This window comes from Mandrillus leucophaeus, unplaced genomic scaffold, assembly GCF_000951045.1.
Source record: "Mandrillus leucophaeus isolate KB7577 unplaced genomic scaffold, Mleu.le_1.0 Scaffold116, whole genome shotgun sequence".
NCBI classification, from domain to species: domain Eukaryota; kingdom Metazoa; phylum Chordata; class Mammalia; order Primates; family Cercopithecidae; genus Mandrillus; species Mandrillus leucophaeus.
This window is the reverse complement of record NW_012099876.1, coordinates 3,630,339-3,637,367: the sequence shown is the minus strand read 5'-3', so window position 1 is coordinate 3,637,367 and position 7,029 is coordinate 3,630,339. Positions and strand designations below refer to the sequence as shown.

General features: G+C 41.9%; 1 protein-coding gene across 3 annotated transcripts in view; it reads left to right on the top strand.

Annotated features, from left to right (window-relative positions):
* The window catches only part of PAK7 (p21 protein (Cdc42/Rac)-activated kinase 7), a 327,817-nt gene that overhangs the window by 152,210 nt on the left and 168,578 nt on the right, over window positions 1–7,029 (top strand). The window lies entirely within an intron of this gene.

The window sequence follows — 7,029 nt, the reverse complement described above, 5'->3', positions numbered from 1 at the left end:
ACTTTGGGAGGCTGAGGCAGGTGGATGGCTTGAGCTCAAGAGTTCAAGATCAGCCTGGACTACATGGTGAAACCCCATCTAAAAAAAAAAAAAAAAAATTAGCCGGGCAGGGTGGTGTGCACCTGTAGTTCCAGCTACTGGGGAGACTGAGGTGGGAGGATCACTTGAACCTGAGAGGCAGAGGTTTCAGTGAGCCAAGATTGCACCAGTGCACTCCAGCCTTTGAGACAGAGCAACACACCCTGTCTCAAAAAAAAGGAGTTTGTAGAATGTGTATTTATTTCAACAAGAAAAGAGGAGGGAGGAAATACCTTTATAAGTGATTGAAGAAAATAATGTGGTTGAAAGCAGGCCTGAAGGAAATAACTTTTCAGCATTTGACTGCGTTCGAGGCTTCACGGAGCTATTGTGATGATGCAGATTGCATGATAGAAACTCTATGAGACAACTTTTATAAGCATGTTAAGCATAGTGAGTAGGTTTTTGTGAAAACTAATGAAGAGTTTGGCTTATGGTCACAAGCAAATTCCAAGGCTCTAGATTCTCATAAGGCCAAGTCTCTGTGAAGACTGTTGATATCAGAGATATATTTATGTAGAGATTTGTGCATGTGTGTGTTTCCATTGCGGTATGTGTGTGAGCTGGTAATTTTCAATTCATGGATTTCTCCACTCTGAGACTGAGTTGTGTAAATTGAATAGCAGCTCTATTCTACAGTTTTTCAAAGCCACTTTCATTGTACTCCTGGGTCTGTGTTGCAAGTGTGGAGCTCGCCCAAGTCACCAGGTGCAGCAGATTTTACTGTGAAGCATAACAGGCTAACATTAGCATCTCAAGCTCCTCAGAGGCAGAATAGAAATTTCGTAGTTCATTTTCACAGCTAAGAAATACTACATTGTGTTAATATATCACAGTCTATTTTTCTGTTCTTTTATAGATTGATATTTCTGTTGTTTCCATTATCTGCTATTATGAAAAATGGTACTATGATCATTTTTGTATCTCTCCTGGTGCCTGTGCAAGAGTGTTTCAGGGAAGTATATGTAGAAGTGGATTCCTAGGATGTAAGATGTGTAGGTAACCAACCATCTCGGTTTGCCTGGAACCGAGGAGTTTTCCAGGATGTAAGACTTTTGGTGCTAAAACTAGGACAGTCTCGATCAAAATGGTATAAGTGGTCACCTTAAATACACATATGATCAATTTTACAACATAATACATATTAAACTCTTTCCCACAGAATTGGTAGCAATTTACACTCCCAACAATTGGTATATGACTATTCCCTTTGAACACCATTCTCTTCATGCCTAGTGTTCTTGATATCTTAATTTTTGCCAATCAATTGAGTGTGAAATGGAATCTTGCTGTGATTTGATTTTCCCTGGTAACTAATGAGGTTCGGCATCTTTTCGTGTTTAGTTTTCCCTGTGTGTGTTCTCTTCTGTGAAATGCCTTCCATATCCTTCATCTTTTCTTGTTTTGCTTTGTTTTGTTTTGTTTTTAAATTAGACACATCTAATTTATCTCTTCAGATTTTCTTGATTTTTCCAGCACTTAGATTAGGGTCTCTCAACGGCAGCAGTGATGGCATTTTGGACTGTGTAATTCTCATGGGATACTGTCCTGTGCCTTGCAGCACATTTAGCAGCACCCTTGGCCTTTACCCACTAGGTGCCAATAGCACCCCCAAGTAGTGAAAACAAAAAATGCCTCTAGACATAAAACTACCCCTTGCCAAATGTTTCCCTAGGGGCAAGATTGTACCTGGTTGAGAGCATCTTGCTCCTGTGGGAAAGAGAAGGTAGCCAGGCAGGTAAATTCCGTTTCCATTTCTCTCTCTGATGAACTCTTTCTCAAGTACAGCATGTCTCTGTCCAGCATGTTTAGAAGTGTCGCATGTCACATAGCAGATGCATTGCTGAACCACTGGCTCTATTTCTTCACGGTAATGCGGTGGTCACAGCAGTAACATCTCACTTTGTCTTGCTGCTCACCCTTCCCTGCTTCATTTCCTATCTCATCTCTTTCCCACCTTTGAATTGCATATTCCAATTAAAACCTCAGCACTTAATGCATGTCTCAGGTTCAGTGTCCTAGGGAAACTGAACTAAAACAAGTAGTTACAGACAAGATGCCCTACTGGTAGGACTTTGGAATTTGATTACTGACGTGTCTGAAAGCAATAGGGATCATATATTTAGTCGTAAATTGGGATGAAAATAAACCCTAGCAGGCAGCAGCATTAAAATTACTTAAACTCTCATCTGTAGTAAATTGGGATATGGCTTAAGTGGAAGGTCAGGTGTTAGGAGACCTAGTAGCTGCAACACACAGTGGCTATTAAAGCACTGATAATTATGCAGATTGTGAAGTAGATGGCTACTTTTGACCTGAGGAAAGAAAATGTTAAGCTGAGGATGGTTCATTGCCTACTTAAGGCATGCTCTGAAAGCCAGAGGCCATCTATGGCTACTTTAAAGGAGACTAATCTCTGGTCACTGCAGGGCAGACTGTGATGTAACCCAGGCCCAGGATCTGACTATAAGGCTGGTAGGGCTGCCAAGGAGACAGGATACACAGCTTTGTAAAATCTCCTATTTCAAACTCAGGGCCATGATCGGAATAAGGAGACGTGGGATGAGTTCATTTGGATGGATGAGATTGAGGACCTTAAACCCCTAAGTTCCCTTAAACCACCCTGGAAGACAGGAGTCATCCTTCTTTTTCTGACAGAGAAGAACAGCTTTCCTTGCCCAACAGTTGTGTAGGAATCTCACCTGAAGCAGGTGCCTTATGAAATCGTTCTTGCATGCCTTGAGATCTTTGTCTGCCACTGCTCATTGTTTCCATGCTGATAACTAGAGTGTAGACTCAGCGGAGAAGTACCAGCCACCTCCAGGGGGAAATAGCCTACCCACTGAACAATTGAAGTACCTTGAAACCCACCCGGGACTGGACCTTGAGTGTATTAGAGTGGAGAGGAGTATATATGTTGTGCTGAACTCCTATTGACTTCAGTGGGGATGGCACCAGGTTCAAGAGGCAGAAGAAGAGACCCAGAGCCAGTAAACAAGACATGGGGTCTCATGAAGGGCTTACATACAGGGGAGAGAGTCCAGTGGTGGTGAGCTGGACAAGAGAACCACAACCACTTGCAAAAAGCATGCAGTTTATATAGCATGTTCACTTAGCCCCCTCCCCTAATAACCTCTACCTGGAAACCTTTTAACCCCACACACAGGGCCTCAAACCCCTGTACAGCCCACATTCCACAGGGCAGGATGGGGCCCAGATGTTCCTCATAGGAAAGGAATAGCTCTCTGGGTTATTAATCCACTCCTGGATTCCCTAGCTCAGAATTCCCAACTGCATTCAGGTGCACCATACAGGGTCGTTCTTAGGATATGCTTAAGTGATTGTTATCAGGTGCGTTTACCATAGAGTACAATGCTAGATCAGAGGGTGTTCATTGATATAGAGGCACTCACTCATAAGTCAAGATTCAGTTGTTTGTCAAGGACACTTGGAGCTGATCCCAATAGTTTTCTGGGATGGTTCTTCAAATTCTGTATGCTCTGATGGCCTATAGCAAATGAGGAAATGCCACAAGTTCTTTAACAGTCTCAATAAAGTGTCCGATAGCTCAGAGAGGACGGACGTTAGAATGCATGTTAAAAAGGTTTTAGGTACAATCTTCAAACCTATCACTTGACTATTTCTAACGAAGAAGACCCAGAGGACACTACCTTCACAAAGACAGTAAGGGATCCTGAAGAGGAGTGCTGACACATTTGAGAAGCTGGTCTGAAAAGGCTGCCATCTATGGGCTGGGGTTGACATTTGAAGACGCTGTCCAGGAGTTGATCTTCCTAATATTGCTCGGATGATGGGGCCCAGAACAACAGAGGCTAAGTAGCAGTGCTTACTGTTAAGAGTTAAGGTGGTCTTAACTACTTATAATGCGTAGCAAAATTGAAGTAGCAGTCAGGGTGCCTTGAGCCACAGGAATCTAACAGTGACTAAGAAGATCCTGGAAATCTTTGGGACAAAATAATTGGGCAGCTAATAGATCTGCAGTTTGGATAATGGGAGAACAACTGAAGGGTTATAAACCATGGAATTTCATGGACCCTTTCCAGGTTTCCACATCTAAGTTGGTTCAGAGATGGCAAAGGAACCGTGACAGTCAGCTCGTGTTCACGTTTCATGTTTATTCCATTTTTAATTTTTTGTACATTTTACACATCATTATTGCATATCTACCTGCGAATTCTAATACATGATGTACAGTCAGTTGATTGTTATTTGGTCACCTGGGGCTCTGGGTGACCAATACTCTCCGTGTTTCCCCATGGAGAGTATTGCTTTGTGTTCTCTAGGAGTCAGGAATATTGGCTGTCTTCTGGGATTCCATGTTAGGGAGGGGCTGACTCTCAGGCTTGGCTGCTCTGCCTCCCATTGCCCACGGCCTAGGCTTTGTCTTTACAGCAATGTTGTTATCATCATATTCCTTTAGAGCTACCCAGTCATTTTCTTTAGTTTAATTCCTGAATCATTTCTCTGGTGTTATTTCTCTAACATTTATTTTTGTGAGCAAAGGTGGAGGGAAGCTGAAATATTTCGTTTACTAACTACTGAGCCTAGCATAATGTATTACTTCTTCAAAAAATTTTTTTGAGACAGGGTCTCTCTCTGTTGTGCAGGCTGGAGTGCAGTGATACAATCATAGCTTACAGTAGCCTCAAGCTCCTGGGCTCAAGCAGTCCTCCTATCTCAACTTCCCAAGTATCTGTGACTACAGGTGCAGGTCACCACACCTGACTAATTTTTTTATATTTTTAGTAAAGATGAGGTCTTGCTATGTTGCACTGGCTGCTCTGGAACTTCTGGACTTAAGTGATCGTCCTGCCTCAGCCTCCCAAAGTGTTGGGATTACAGATATGACCTACCATGCCAGGCCATCAAAATTGATCTTTTTATAAATGTATCCAGGATATATTTGCATTTTAGCATAGGGATCCTTTAAATTACCTAGACTGCATACTACCAGAAATGAAATAACTTTGTCTCTCTACTTGCCTGAAAATGACTTAGAGCTATTAGCAATTGCCCAGGGCACCAATTATAATGGCATTGAGTTTGGTCCAGGAAGTCTTTAATTGAATGAATCAGAGGGGTATTCTTATCCCTTGTTCAGTATCTTTTTCACATGGTTAACAGGTATTGATCAGAAGACTGGGCCTGTGGGCCTAGATCCTGAGTGAGGTTTCTCTAGTCAGAGGCAAACTCAGCTGGTCCCCTCTCCACACATTCCTTATTTATGGAACACACACATTCAACATGTACTGAGCTGTCCCTCTTATTTAGTCATTTTTTAGAAACATGATAGTAAGTGGTACATTTCAGGAAGATTTTCACACATTTCAAAGTTTAACATGCACAAAGACAAATTTTTAACTGTTCAGAACACTTTCATCTTTGGAACTGCCAAGTCTCTATACTTTATATATAGAGAGAAATGTGAATGACTTTGATTAACTGGTCAAAGGGTAGAGCAGGGTTCTCATGCCTATGGAGACCACACAGTGTAAGGGAAAATTGGCAGGGGGTGAGAAGTTTGCAAAGAGGGAAATGTAGGCCTGTGTAAATGCAATGGCTACTACCTATCTCCAATCTGTAATTGCTCTATGGGAATGTGGGCCAGATATTCTGTTTTTTTAAAGGAAGCTGGAAACTTGAAAGCTAGAGTTTTCTAATATAAAGCCTCCTAATTTTTAAACATTGGTTTATTAAAAAACAAAAATAGGCAAACAACAAATGGCCTGATTTTCTGGGGGGAAAAACATGTTTGGGGCACCCTATGTGCTGAATCTAGCCTGCAGACAAGTTCAAATAGGCAGCATGTAGCTTGAGATGGATGAGTTTCAAAATGCAAATCCTATCTGCACTGGCAATTGGATTATTTTGTGTCAAGGAAAATGACTTTTCTGTCTTAAGGTATTTTTGCTTTTGATTGCTTGTTTTATTGCTTGGGATTTTCTTCTCCCTGGTATAACTGAACAGCCTACTGGATACTTTATCATCTAAAACTACATATAGGCCTATACTATGATCCAGCAATAGCCCCCCTAAGTGTATGCCCAAGGAAAACTAGTGCATAATGGATCTATTCAAAGTAATACAAAACTGGAAACAAGCCAGAAGTTCAACAACAGAAGAATGAGAAATAAATCTTGGTTTATTCATTCAGTGGAATGCGGTACAGTAATAATAACACACTTTTGTTTTGAGACAGAGTCTCACTCTGTCACCCAGGCTGGAGTGCAGTGGCACAGTCACAGCTCACTGCAGCCTCAACCTTCCAGGCTCAAGCAATCCCCTCATCTCAGGCTCCTTAGTATCTGGGACCACAGGTGCTTTCCACCACGCCCAGCTAATTCTTTTATTTTTGTAGAGACAAGTTCTCACTATGTTGTCCAGGCTGGTCTCAAACTCCTGAGTTCAAGCAGTCCTCCCACCTCAGCCTCCCAAAGTGCTAGGATTACAGCTGTGAGCCACTGTGCCTGGCAGAACATGCTGTTGATACACACAACAACATGGATGAATCACAGACATTACGTTGAGCAAAAGAGGCTGGACCCCCCAAAAATGTATTATGTGTGATTCCATTTATACGGAGCTCAAAAATGGGCAAAATTAATCTTTGGTGTTAGAACTCAAAAAACTAGTTCGATATGTTGAGTTAGCTGTCTCCTTTTGCAGCTCAGGGGTAACTGCTTAGTAATTTGAAGGAGGTTCTTAAGTATCCCTGTTTGCCATAGGCATGAGGGGACTGGATGCTTGAAGGTCCACCCTTCCAATCCTTCACCAACTGAGACGTCTCCATCACAATGCATGCATATAGAGGGGAAGGCACTCTGATTCCCCATGTGACATGATATTTCACTTTTTTCCCAAGTCCTCCAGGTTCCCCATTTGTGAAATATAAGTTTCTTTATCTATCATAGAGATGTACAGTTTTTTTTT